The sequence below is a fragment of the Lagopus leucura genome, unplaced genomic scaffold, assembly GCF_019238085.1.
Source record: "Lagopus leucura isolate 7727_CA_CO unplaced genomic scaffold, USGS_WTPT01 Super-Scaffold_100001, whole genome shotgun sequence".
In the NCBI taxonomy this organism is placed as follows: domain Eukaryota; kingdom Metazoa; phylum Chordata; class Aves; order Galliformes; family Phasianidae; genus Lagopus; species Lagopus leucura.
The window spans coordinates 35,126,331-35,140,346 of record NW_024962262.1 but is presented as its reverse complement, the minus strand read 5'-3'; the positions used below and the strand labels follow the sequence as shown (position 1 = coordinate 35,140,346).

The 14,016-nt window shown below is 42.7% G+C and overlaps 1 protein-coding gene and 1 long non-coding RNA gene across 7 annotated transcripts in view; one reads left to right on the top strand and one right to left on the bottom strand.

The window, feature by feature from the left end:
- Positions 1-4,374, bottom strand: part of MBNL2 (muscleblind like splicing regulator 2) — a 104,466-nt gene extending 100,092 nt beyond the window's left edge. For all 6 annotated transcript variants that reach the window (XM_042868367.1, XM_042868371.1, XM_042868360.1 and 3 more), the window contains exon 1: positions 4,290-4,374. The gene's annotated coding sequence lies outside the window, so the exon portion shown is untranslated. The remainder of the gene's footprint in view (positions 1-4,289) is intronic.
- On the top strand, positions 3,665-13,314 carry LOC122178282. Its single transcript, XR_006178267.1, has 4 exons — positions 3,665-3,869; positions 6,277-6,656; positions 11,709-11,831; positions 11,935-13,314. It is a non-coding gene; the product is annotated as an uncharacterized LOC122178282 (long non-coding RNA).
- The last annotated feature ends 702 nt before the right edge of the window (positions 13,315-14,016 follow it).

Sequence of the window (14,016 nt, the reverse complement as noted above, 5' to 3'; positions counted from 1 at the left end):
CAGCTAACAAGTACACCCTTCATCCAAACCCACTAACCGCTCACTTGGAACCCAAGTCAAGAGCATTTAGACATCCCTGTACTTCTTAAAAGTTTTTATTGCCAGACCTCCAAATCCATACATTTTTACAGTCTTAAATCACTAACAAAACACTTGTAAATTTTGACATGGATCTACTGAGCAACCATTCTTTAGTGTCAAATCTCCCATTCCTGAGAAAGATCAGTAACAAAGCCAACTGTCGGCTCATTTAATTGAACCTAAAGCTATGGACCAGGGACACCAAGCTAAGCAGAAGGCATGGACTCTTCTCAACACCACATGATTTCCAGTCAAAGGAGATGGAGTTTCAAGCAAACTCAGCCTCCTGGACCTCGTTTTGATACCATTAGGCATGAAATATTTGTCTGTCAGCAGAGGGTGCACAAAGTAAGAAGGAGCTCCACCACCCCTTGTTACTTCCCAAGCAGAGACCCACAAAGCAGAATTCTTTCTGCCCTATTTCCCACATCAGCATCAAACCAGCACGTGAAGGAGTCAGAAACGGCCTTTAATTCTCACAATATGAAGACAACAAAGCTATTTATCCTTCAGCTCAAACAGCTGCAGCATGATCAAAACAACCTGCTGCTGAAGAGCAGTTGATGTTAAGTTGAATTGAACTTAAAGCTGGAATTCACCAGTAAGCAAAAAAACAAAAAAAAAAAAAAAAAAAAAACAAACAAAAAATAAACCCCCACACTTTTTAAAAAGAGTCTGCAGCCACCTACAGACTAGCTTTGTTGCTTTAAGATACATGATCTCAACCGGTCATAGGTCAGAAGTATTTCTGGACTTTACACTGACATTATACTTTCATACTGAAACATTACTCAATGACAGTGTTGCTGTCTCAGCCCTATCTAGGCAAAGAGTGGCCTGCACAATACGCCATAGCAGGTCATGAAACTTCCCACTTGAGGAAATTTTACTGCTCCAGAGCATGTCAGTAATACATCTGCATACCATCACCACCCCAATCCTCCTGTCTTCCAGACTGCATTTTTGTGCTCAAAACCCTATTTGCTGTCTTAAAGCACTCTGTGGCCTAAGCCCTGGATAGCAAAGGGCCTATTTCGTGCTCCACAGAAAGTGCCTGACAACGGTCATCTTCATCAGTCCCTGAAACGTTGGTCTGCAAGGCAAGGATAAACTGTTGCATTATTGGATACTTACAGCTCTTTGAAAAAGCCTGCTCTTCCTTCATACTCAGGTTTGTCTGAGCCGCACTCAACTGTCTTTTTATTCCATATTTAGTTGAGAGTTTCAGTATTGCACTTCTCTGAAGTTTGGAAGGTGTAGAACTCAGTTATCGTAAATCATTCATTGGTAAATGATGAAGACTACACTAAAAGAGCAGGGGAAATACCACTAGTAGAAAAAGGAGATTGTTCTGGTTTTTAAAGGTTTATTCGTCAGAAATGAGCAACCAGAAAACGAAAAGTATTTTTGATCAACACTGTTCCTGACTTTCGCTTCAGTAACATCTTAATGAATGCTTTCTAAATTAACTGTACTTACATAAAGTTGCAAATGAACATGGGAGAATATTGAAGAAAGGCAAAAGGAAGGAAAAAAAAAAAAAGGAAAAAAATAAAGAAAATTACATCAAGCATTTTAATTTCTTGGATGCCTATAGGAAAATGAATAATAATGCATGTGAGGAAAAGTGATCCAGCAAAGATTTGATTAGTACAAGACATCTGGAAGGCAGTAATGAGTAGACAGAGTTTGAAATATGATAGAGGGGCATAAGATCAGGAAGCCAATTAGGTTACTTTTCAATTCTGCAAAGATGAAGGTAGCATGTACATATCTGTCTTGAGTAGTCCAGCACCATACAGCTAACAATAAACTGCCAGAAAAAAATATATAGAAGAGCAGTAAATGTGATTGAAGGGCTGAATGGAGCCCTCTGAAGTGAGATTTCTACCCTGATCATCATCAGTGTTAAAATATCTTCCTCAATAACAGGTTTAATGCTGTTGGTAGTTCTCTGTTTCTGTTTTTATTGGCAGGTTAGACCAAATTCTGAAGCCTTCTAGTAGTACCACAGCAATACCTATGGGGGCCTATAAAAAGGGAGAGGGAAGGTGGTATAAACAAGCAGGCTGTTCATTCACCTGATATGGCATCAGTTTCAGTGAGAACGTGCCAAACCTAAATAAATTAAGTTCTGTAATTTTACTCGTCAGTCTGAAGAGTAAAATAATCGTTAAAAATTGCTGACATTCCAAGAGCTGCCCAGAGGACCTAACACCATCAGGCAGCACAGGGAATACCAATTGTGTGTGCTTCTTTTTCCTGCCGTAAACTGTTAACAGCATTTTTTTCTGCTGTCTTGTAGTTGAGCTTTCAAGCTCAGAGAAAACAAGACCAGGAAGGTTCCCAAACTTGGAGGATTCATATGTCAGTGGTGGCAGAATCCAGGTGCTGCTTCTGCACGGCACACACCACAGTTTGAGAATCCCTAGGTTAGTAGAAAATCTATCTGATGCTGCATCCTACAGCTCTAGAGACTGTGCAACCAGCAGAGAAACTGCAGAGCAGATGTAGTAGACAAGATGAAAATTTCGCCCACCAAGTGTTAACAGCAAGTAGACTTTATTTTTAATCTTCTTATGACAACTGTTATTCTGCAAAAGCCAAATTTAAGAAAATGATGCTCAAATGAAGATTTCAGCATCGCAATCCCAAACAGATCAACTCCAAGGATTTGAGATTTTGGTAGGTCTGCCGAGCTCTAAAAATACACTATTTATTCAGAGAGGGCCATAAATGATTAAGGAGAGAAGTTTCCGAGGAAAAATGTGTTGAAGTGACATCCGTCATGGGACCCACCCTCATATCTACATAGCACACAGAGGTATCACTACACAGCCAATCTCTTTGCTACAGGAAAACATCACCATACAGCTACCGTCCTGCAGACTACCTTGGTAAGACAGACAGACTTTTATGCTACTGCAAACCCTCGCTGGAGCCAAAGACCATTCCAAATCTCACCTGCAAGAGACAAGCTGTAGCATATGGCAGCAGCCGTGGAAGTGCCACAGACAGACATGCCCTACCCTGGGGCTGCAGATGGTGTGGGATGAGCAGCACCATCTCCTCCTTACAGAGAGAGGCCACAGGGCCCATCCTGGCTTCACACACCCCTGGAACCCACAGCTAAACAAAAGGGCCTTGTCTGCAGGGGAAGAGCAGCATGCCTTCCAGCAGCAGTACCAGCTGTAGTGCGTGTATGCAAACAGCTAAGCACATTACTGACTGGCATCACCAATCCTGAAGCAACTGGTTTGGGGCTTTTTTGGAACGTAGTCAAAAACCATATCAAAGGAGCTTTCCATCAGTCCTTGATAGTAACTTCGGGGCACTTCCAGAAGAGTTCAAATACATATTTAGCCCCAAAGCTTCCTATAGGGACACTTCTCATTTGTGTACACACGCACGCTGTGGTATGCACACACAGGGCAGGAGAAGGCAGGACAGATGGCTGAACCTGTGCTTATTTACCAAGGTCCGAACACCACGTTAAGATGATAAGTGCTGGGCCAAGTCACGTGCTGAACATTAATTGCACTTCTGCCGCTGCCTGCCCACGCCGCTGGGGTTGGGACCGGCACAGTGCGGCCAAGAGGAACCGTGGGCACACAGATGCTCCACTGCTCCTGTCCGCAGCACACAGGGAGCATCCTCGCTCCCAGTAGAAGGGAAACGTGCCCGGGAGAAACAGAAAGGAAAACATCTGGAAGCAGAAGCCTGCAGGCAATGTCGTCATGGCTTGGAAAATCTATCAGCGCGCACATATCTCCCACGTGTGCACCTAGGTGCGCATTCCCCGTAGGTATACACGCTCCTCACGCAACTCGGCGCAGCACAACATCGACTTTCCGCACGGAGTTCCTCGGGGCGCTCCGGCCCTCTGCGGCGGCCGCGCTCACGGCCGCGGGTGAAGGGGGTGGGGGGAGGGGGGGGAACACGGGACACGGGGCCGCCGCCGGGAGGAAACCGCGGCTCCCCGAGGCCGCCGCTTCCCGGCAGCACGCGGAGCCCTGTGCGGCCGCGGGACGGGAGGCGCCGCCGCGCCGCAGCCGCTCCCACGGGAAACACGAGGGGAAAATGGCGGGGGGGGGCACCCACGAGGGAGCAGAGACCGGGGAGCGTCGGCCGCCGCCCGCCCAGGTATCGCGGGCCGAGGGCGGCGGAGCCGAGCTCTCCGCAGGGATCGTGGCTCGGGGTTGCCTTACCTCGCGGAGAAGCCGGGCCGGGAAGGGGCCGTTCGCAGCCGGGCGGCGGCGCCTCCACGCAGCTGCTTGTCACCTCTCCCGCCGCGGCGGCGGCTGCGGGCGGAGGGGCGGGTCGGCACGGCCCGCTCCGCCCCGGCCCGCCCCGCTCCGCACCGCCCTCAGTCCGAGCGCTTCCTCCTGCGGGCAGCGCGGGGCGGGTGCGCCGCCTGCGTTGGAGCTGAGGCGGGTAGGGCCCTCTGTGTCCCCGCGTCCCAGCCCCTGCTCCAGCAGCACCGCCGAGAGCGGGGTGCCCAGGCCCACGGCCAGGCGGCTTCTGGAGAGCTGCAGGGAGGAGACCCCACAGCCTCTGCCAGCCTGTGCCAGTGCTGCCAGTGCTCTGGCACCCGCACAGCGCAGCACTGCTCCTGGTGTTCTGAGGGAGCCTCCTGGGGTAATACGGTTTGTGCCCACGGCCTCCTGTCCTGGCACTGGGCACCGCTTGAAAGAATTCCATGATTATTACCCTCTCTTAGTTGGTAGGAGAGAATGGTGTTGAAGAGGAGAAGGGCAACAGCGAAAAAAAGCTCATCTCTTGCTCAGCCCTGCCCTGTTACTACCCTGTAGTAGCACCGTCTCTGCCTGTCCCTCACCTGTGTTTGTTTGCTCAGTTCTGCCCCTGGTGAATGGCAGTTCTGGGGCAGAAAGTAAGCATGATTGTGAAACGTTTTCCTGGCATAGTTTGTTTTTTAATCGTCATTATATGAGATGAGGGAGAACTGGACGTTATTAAATATGCAAAAAGCCTGGGCAGGATGTTCCATCAATAAGATTTTAGTGCAAGGCTGATACCATAAAAGGCGGAATCTCAAGAGGCCTTCTATTAGGCATCTGCTCAGAGGGAAGCAGGATTAAATATATTTCAGGTCAAGCCCAACATATTTTTCTGCCATGCTTTTAAAAACCTCAACTGAAGAACACATTGTCTCCAGACCACTTGTTGTGTCCATTAACTGTTTCTGCCTAAGCTTCTTTTTCTGAAAATTAACCCAATTAAATTTTGCCTTCCTCTTCTGGTCGTGGAACACAATGGGTATTACCCTGCTTATGGCAATATTCCACATGTACATCAGAAGGTCTCATGAGGTAACATGCTCTTTAGATTTCTCAATTCAAATTGCCATGTTTTCAAAGCATTTATCATTTTTTGTTGGTCTCCCCAAGACTCTTGAATACGATGCCCACAATAGGCATAGTAGACCAGCTGAGCCTCATCAGTAAAGAAAAAAGTAGAACTCTATAAAGCATATGTGACAATGTATCCTGTGACGGGGCCATCTCTGGGGCAAAGGCTGCTTTGTGTTGACTTCCTAAGAGTCATGGCTTCCTAAGAACCCACCAAGCACTTCATACAGTCAAAGAATGTCTTCGTTTGGTAGGGATCTTAGAGGCTGTTCAGTTCCAGCCCTTTGCTGTGGGCAGGGCTGCCACCCACCAGCTCAGGCTGCCCAGGGCTCCATCCAACCTGGCCTTGAACATCTCAAGGAATGGGACATCCAGAGCTTCTCTGGAGCTCTCTGAGTAAAAAATTTCTTCCTAACATCTAACTTGAATCTCCACTCTTTTCATTTAAAACTGCTCCCTTTTGTCCTATCGCTATCTGCCTGTGTGCAAAATTGGTCTCCTCCTGTTAATGAGTTCCCCTCAAGCAGTGGAAGGCTGCAGTAAGTTCTTGCTCTGACCTTGCTAATTTCAGATCATCTCTTCACCAACTTAAAGAGTTGGTAGAGAGAGAGTATCTTTTCATAGCAATAGTTGAGCAATGTACATTCTGAAGTGCCTTATTGATATTAGAACATTGTTCATTAATTTTGCATGTTTCTTAAAAAAAAATCTCTGAATCAGTTTAATGAGGCTGAGTCAATATTATCTTGCTTTGAGAGATTCAGCCTAGAAAAATTATGAGAAAACAAGTCAAAGTTAAATATCATTAACTCTTTAATTTTTGCAGGTTCGTTTTGTCTCGTTTGTCTTCTTGTTTTTATTAACGACCTACCACAAAGACTCAAGGTACCGTACCATTAAAACAAGGCAGGAGGTGCCTGCAGCTGCCCACTCCCACCCAGCCGCCATCCTCCGCCCAGTGGTGCCCTCGTGTGTCTCCGCTCGTGAAGTTCAAACATTGGGATCCTGCTAATTTGCTCTACTTTGAGACAACGCTAGAAATCTGGCTCTACTCTGCACGCCCCTTTCTTCGAAGCCTCACAGCGCTTTGCAATTTCACATAAAGGAGCATGTGTGAAAGTGAAAAAACTTCTGCCCATGCTTTTAGCTGAATTACAGTAAATAACTGTGAAAATCCAACAACCTGTTCTGCATCATGGCAACCTTGTAAGTACAGACCCTAATTCCTTTTCTCTCTCAATCCCAGACCACCAGTTTAACAAAACTGTACAATTTCTCAGTACCTACACGTTCACATGCTGCATCTATGGGAAGTTGGCATGCTTGCATTGAAATTATGCCTGTCTGCATAAGCTGGAATGACGTTGCCATTTCAAAGGCAGTCAAGTCAGTCCAACCGTATCTCTTTTTGTTTTTTGAGGACAAATAAATTCATCTGAGTATGTTTTCCTCTATGTGGGCACTTGTGTGTACATACACACATAGCTGTGTCATTAGGATTTGTAGTCTGTGCTGTATCTTCCTTCCTTCCTTCCTTGCTTCCTTCCTTCCTTCCTTCCTTCCTTTTCTTCCTCTCTTTCTTTCATAGTGAGAACACACATGAAACTTCCCCATGAACTCATAAGTTAACATATTAAACTTCATATTGCTTAGAACTGGAGCATCACATTTCCGTAAATGATTCACTCAAAGTTTGTGAAAAACAATCATTGAAGGAAATGAAGTCTGCATATTTCTTCTTTACAAGTTTTGAGATGCCCTTTATTTTGAGGAACTTGTCATTAAATTTGTTCATGTGACAATTAGACCATGTGCCCCATCTGTTTGGGGTGCTTTTTGGAAATAATACTTCAAATACCTTGGCAATGCACTTATTAGAAAGTTTCACAGACCTTCAGTATTTCAGCTCTTAAACCCATGGAGGACAAAGGAATTACAGAAACCATATGCCTTTTGCTCTTAAAGGAGAAACTAAGGTTGACCAAAGGCCTGGCAGGGGTTGGCTTCTTTAACAAGCAGTGGTGCCACATCTCCAGATGATCCTGATGGAAAATACAAAGGCCTTTGCCCCCAAAACACAATTGGGCTATTGTATATCAGAGAGGAGCCTTCCCCTACTATGGCAGCCAACCAGCTGAAGTCCAGACACACAAGATTTTAATACATTCATTGTCTTAATGAAGAGCTACAAATGTAATGGACATGTGGAGGGCAATACAGTATGAGCATTCTGCAGCAGGCCTGCAAAGGGACATCTCCACACTGCTGAACAAGACAGGCATCAGCTTCTTCTTTGACCCTGTGGACAAGGGCAGCAGTGAGCACTGCATACACATGGCTAAAGCATCTTCCTTATTCAGCCCAATGAGGCTGGCCACCTTGGTACTGCCTTACAGAGCTGTTCCCTGATCTTCAGGGATGCTGCTACCTGTTTATGTGCTCGGTGTTGTCAGGAGTGTTAGTTGCTGTGTGTTAAGTAATTGTTAAACAGTAGGGACTGATACCTATAGGGCCTCCAGACCATTGCTGCATGCCATTTACTTGCATACATGTAACCTCTCAGACTCCCCAGCCAAAAGAAACAGGCAGCAGCATGACCACCCCTTCTGAAATGAGGCTGGTACTTTTGCCAAGAATTCTGATGAGGTTTTCACACATCCACTAAGTGCAAGTCCTCTGCTGTCCCCAGTAACCACTATGCTTGCTGATAGCAGCATGCTTGTTTTTATCCATCTTCCAGACATCTTAAAGTGTTTTGCTTTCAACACCTGGGCTGAAAAGTGAGCTGTGACTAAGGTCTCTCATTTGCTTGTTGCTGTACCAAGTGGTCATTGTAGTTCTCTTTGGTCTCTCATATAAGCTGAATGCACTGCATTTTTCAAAACTCACGCTGCAAAACTCCTCTCTGACCCAGAGTATCTTATCCCACACATATACTGACAGACCCCATCCGTAATACATTGCATTTGTCCCCTTTAATTTGCCTTTTTGTTAGATCAGAACTCTCAATCCGATGATTCAGCCCCACTGGCGAAAGTAATACACACTCTTCAATATTTACAATCGTCTGCAAGCTTTATCATAATATTTTATGTCGTCTACATCACTGATAATAGTAGTGGACAAAAAAATCAATCTCTGGGTAAAAAAACTCCTCACAATAATAGTCTTTGTTTATGTCTTTTCATTAGCAGTGACATCTGGAGATCCACCAGTGAGTCAGTTTTTAATCCATGCAGTGCTAATTGCATATAATAGAAGTTCTTTTAAATCAAAGTGTTATTGTGGGATTGACTAAAACACTTTGAAGAAATCAATGGCTGTTATGTGAACACCGTTGTCTTCACACTCAGAATTATATAAATTTTCAAAGCATGCTGAAGGGCATAGACAGCCCCGTGGCAAAAGAAGTTCGGTAAGGCCTATCTTCTGAGATGCTGCAGTGACTGGTTTTAATGATATTTTAACCTCCAATTTTTACTGACAAGAGCCCACATTAGCTATCTCTTTGCGATGGTTATGAATGTCATCTGGTAATTATTCTGTATGTCCTTTCAAGCTTTCACACACTGAGAAAATTTTGACATTACTCCTCCAGAATTTCCCCAGATCTAAACAATGCATTGTTAACAGCTGAAGGCAGGCGTTCATCTAACCATGCTGAAGGATGAAATTGAGTTTGAACTGATACTCCCTGCTTTCTCTCTTGCTGGTGATATTTGTTCTTTTTGCCACCTTCTCATGGCGGAACATAACTCCAAACAGAAATCTATGAAACATTTTTTTTTTTTTGCTGTTTTCATACTGTTTACTCACTGCACTTCATGAATATTTAATAGAAAGCACTTCTTTTCTCCCCTCCTAATATTTACTAAAGAGTCCTTTTACTGTGTTTAATTCAGTTGCCCACTCATACGTGAGCAAGTAGCTTCTGCCTCCTCTCTGCCTTGTTACTTTTAATCCCTGTCATTAGTTTCTTTTTTCCCACCTGAGTCTTTACAAGTTGATTTTATATTTTCTCATTGCATTTTTTAACCAGGATGACTTTGTGCCCAGCAAAAGCTTCACATGTTAATGAAATTGTGACTTTCTGTATATCCAACTGGATGTCTTTGAACAACTGGCAGCTTCTGTTAACACTTCCTTCCTCCCAGTCATGTTCTCTGTCCATTATGCTGACAATTACTGTAAGCTTTGGGTAATTAGCTTCTTTCTAGTTTCATAGATGAATATTGGTGGCAACATTACGTGTTTACGCAAATGGGGTGTAATCAGATTCTAATCAGAAATACATAAACAACAGAGCAGTGTTTGGAGTGACAATTAACTATTCTTTGTCTGTCAAGAGAAGGTCTGATGATGAGTCATTCCCTTAGGGAGCAGAGCATGCTGGATTGAGAAACTCTTGAAAATATAATCCTTCTCATTCAAGCTTTATACTTTTTTTTTTCTCCCCCCATACATGCTGTCCAGGAAATGTTTCCTAGGTAGAATTCACTAATGTTATGCATTTTCTCTTTGGTGTTTTATATATAATCCATAAGATTCAGCGTGAAACAACTTGTCATAAAGTAAGATCCAGATGTTTTGAGAATTTATTTGTAGAAGAACCTGTTTCACACATTTTATCCCACAGCTTTTTGATTCTAGTGAAGACCACAGCAGTAATCCAATCAGACCTGCATTAAAATAAGACCTACATCGAGGCCATATCCCTTAAAACTCAGAGAACTAAGAGATCAGCTGTTGCACCAGTTATTCCTGCTGCTGTGACAGTGTGAATTTGTGCAGAATTACATGCTGCAGATGCTTACCTACTAGAGAAGTTGTATTTTTAAAATCATATTTATCTGTTTAAATACAAAACTCCATCTCTGTGTATTTCTAGACATGCTTTTTTAAAATATAACTTTTGTACTAAAATTTAATCAAACTGTATTACTCTGTAGGAAGACAGCACACGTGTTTTTAACTATCGTTAGTGCACTACCAGAGGAATTTTCTTAGTTTCATTATTAAGGTTGCCAAAGCTCACACCTCACAGTTTCACCTACACCTATTTAATAATTTACAGGGTGAGAATTACATCACTGAATTCAGTTTCAACAAAGCACTTAACTGTAAGGATTTGTTTAAGTTTGTCACTGTTTGTCAGACTACTTAAGTATATCTTGAAGTTCCAGTGTAGCTCTGGTATGTTTAAAAGGCTTGCTGAACAGAGATGAATGGAAGTATACACTTAACAGGTTTGGATATATATATTTCTTTTCTGGAATAGAGACTTATTCTGCAATTTAATGTAGATTTGCAGCAGTTCTCCTACAAAACGTCTGACAATGACGGCTGTTTAAGAGCTTTAGTTTTAAAATTACCAAGGAAAAATATGCAAATATTTTTTTAGAATGAGTCCTTTGAAATGTAGAACAAAGCACTGAAATACCCAGTGGCTTATACACTGCAGTGAATTTTTAAAATGTGCAAATGACTCTTACAGTGATACACTCAAGGAATACTTAACGAATACCTAAAGCTACTGGCACACCTTCATAGAAGTTAAGGCAGAGTTTCATACCTATGCAGAGCTGCTGCAAATGGATGATGTTTAAATAATTCATGTCCTTATACATGCAATGCATTGGTAAGCACGGGTCCTTTACTATCTACACTGATCTCAGCTGTGGTGTGAAGAAACAGCTGAGAATTTCTGGAAACCTGGAGGTGCAAAAGTATCATAAACCGAGAGTGCGGTTGTGCAGATTGTGACATGAGCTGAAAACAGTAGGCAGCTAATCCATTTACATGAAAAAAAAATCTAGGAAAAAAACAAAGGCATGATATACCTGTCCCAACAGCAATGAAGCAAGTTTGCAGTCAATCAATGCATACAAGAACGTTGTTAGTGGGCATAGTGGTGATGGTTCAATGGTTGGACTAGATGATCTTAGTGGTCTTTTCCAACTGTAATAACTCCATGATTCTATGGTCACCATCTGAATTAGCACACAGACATAGCAATCAGGGAACAAGGGTTCAGGTGGGCCAGCTGGGAGCAAGAGACAATACTATAAAGTTCCATGAGCTCAGCAGAACGTGGAGCTGGAACTGAGCAACAATTGAGTACTATGAAGAAGCAGTGCATCCATAGGTCAGCTAATAAGGTATCTGACTCTGAGCAAAAAAATCTTATGTTTGATATGTTGTGTATGGATTAAAACTCTGATTTGGCATCATGCTATCTCTAATTGTGTTTTTTGCTAGTCTGGACCAAATTTGCAGCATCTAGAGTGCAAATTCTGACTGAAGTATGCGAAATATACACTTTCACCCTTAAATGGATATCTACACTTGAATGTCTACATCGTGTTCTACAAATCTGAACAGGTGTGTATGTCAGGAATAAACCCTGTTCTTTTGTCTCTGTTATTTTATCTCTTCTCTCCTACAGGTTAAGGTGCATCATCCCTCTCCCCTCTTTTTTTAACAGCATAACCACAAAGAAGTTAGCAGTGGAAGTCCTCAACCTATCCAAGTCAAAGCCTTCTTGATTTTAAAAACTTAAATAAAGTGGGATAAAAAAACAAACAAACAACACAACAAAAACAAACAAACAAACAGCAACAGCAACAGAAAAAAACCTTCAAATTGAAGCTGTGAAGCACGTTTTACCTGGGAGCAGCTCAGAAATGCAGTAGTTCATCAGTAAAAGACCAGTTGTGGTTTGTGATGTTAGAAAATATATGTTCGATAGTATATGAATATGTAACATAAATTCATCTCAACTAGCCTTATGGATAAAGCATTTACCTTAATGTGTCTACAATGTGTGTGTGGGACTGAACATCAGATAAATGTGTGTGTCCTTAAATAAGACAGATAGCTACAGAGAGCGAGGAAATACTGCTGTCAGAGCCTGGCAGCCATGTAGCTGCTTACTGAGCTCACAGATCTGTTGACTGCAACAACCAGAGATTGACTACAATGAAAGCTCATCCAACAAGTTCACATAGGGACACCTAGGTTGTGGGCTTGGAATACTGAGTTGTCCTGATAGTGTACTGTAAAAATCTGCTTGAGTTGATTTACCAGTTTTAGACTCCTATGCTAGCAATAGTCAAATTATGTTTTAGAATTATGTCCCTCTGTTGGCTGAAAAAGAAACCTAGACTGTTGATATACAGGCAACAGTGCTGTAGTTATACGAAATATAGGGAGCTGAAAACTGTTCTTCTTGTCCTTCTGAAATGTGTTTTCTGACTGTAGTCTTCCTTCTCAAGGACCAGCACGGTGCTTGCTTTGCAATAATGCCATGCCAATAAATTTTAAATAATTAGCTGAATTTAATACCACAATATTTATATTTATTTCTAAGCATTTAACCTTAGAAACGTAGTTAGAATGAGACTAACACTTTTGGTGTGTAGGAGAATCTGTAAGTCTCATGAGGAGGCCACAGGAGCTTTCAAAGTCCAATGTGACATGTTGTTAGCCTGGGAGGTAAGCAACTCTGTCTCTGTAATTGTACATGGTTGGTCTCTGCTATTCAAAACCCTCATGTCTCCATATGTGATCCCAGAGTATTGGAAGTATGCAAGGCCCTTTGTACGTTTCAGGATTTTGCACATCACCATTTCAGAGCTTCAAAGTACGGTTGCTTTATGGCAACACATCTCAATGGAGCTGGGTAGGGCTCAGATGATATGAGTGTCTCTTTTCCTTTTGGTCAGTTTTCAAACTGAATTGGGAAAACCAGTTGCAGCTACAAATTGCAACTGTGTGAATTTCTACTCAATGACAAATGTTAGCAGGATTTAGCACTTCTTATTTAGGTACTTTACGTACCATTATCTACCTTTAAATGCATCATTACCAGAGAAGTTGAGTTCTGCACAAAACGCATTCATGTTGATGGAACAGTAATACAAAGGAAGACTGGCATCACAGAGAAAATGAGTCAGGTCTATGAAATCACTGGATAATAAAAAAGCACAATGTGTATAAATTGCAGGTGTTGTTGCAGAACTATTTCTGTCACTGATCTTTCTAATAAATTTGGAGGAAAAAATGGAGAATTAAATAGAATAATTAAGCCAATGGAATCTCAGTTTCAGGCTTCAATTTCTGGTTGCCAAAAACAAGAGCTGAGAAATGGATACAATCTTTCCTACCCCCAAGTAAAACCACATGTTAGCACCGTCTTTTCAAATACTCACTAACAGCCCTTTGCTGTACGATCAATACATTATAGCACTTTCCCTTTTCAAAGTGCAACATAAGTGCTAGGAATTCAATATAATGTTACATTGAACTTCAATAGGCTAAGGGTCGTATTTGTTTAAGGGAATACAACGAAGTCAGAAATTACAGTCATCTTATTTGTGTCACTGATTAGAACTACTTAAGTTTTCTTTTAAGGTTTAGTGCTACGCTCATCCGCATTGGTCCTGTCTGCTTGAACACAAGACCAACACCAGTCCTAAAAGACCTCGCTTCTTTTGCTCTCTCTGTGTGAGCCATCATTGGGTTTGCTTACTTTGTACCAGTACCATGATATAGACAGTCCCCATTA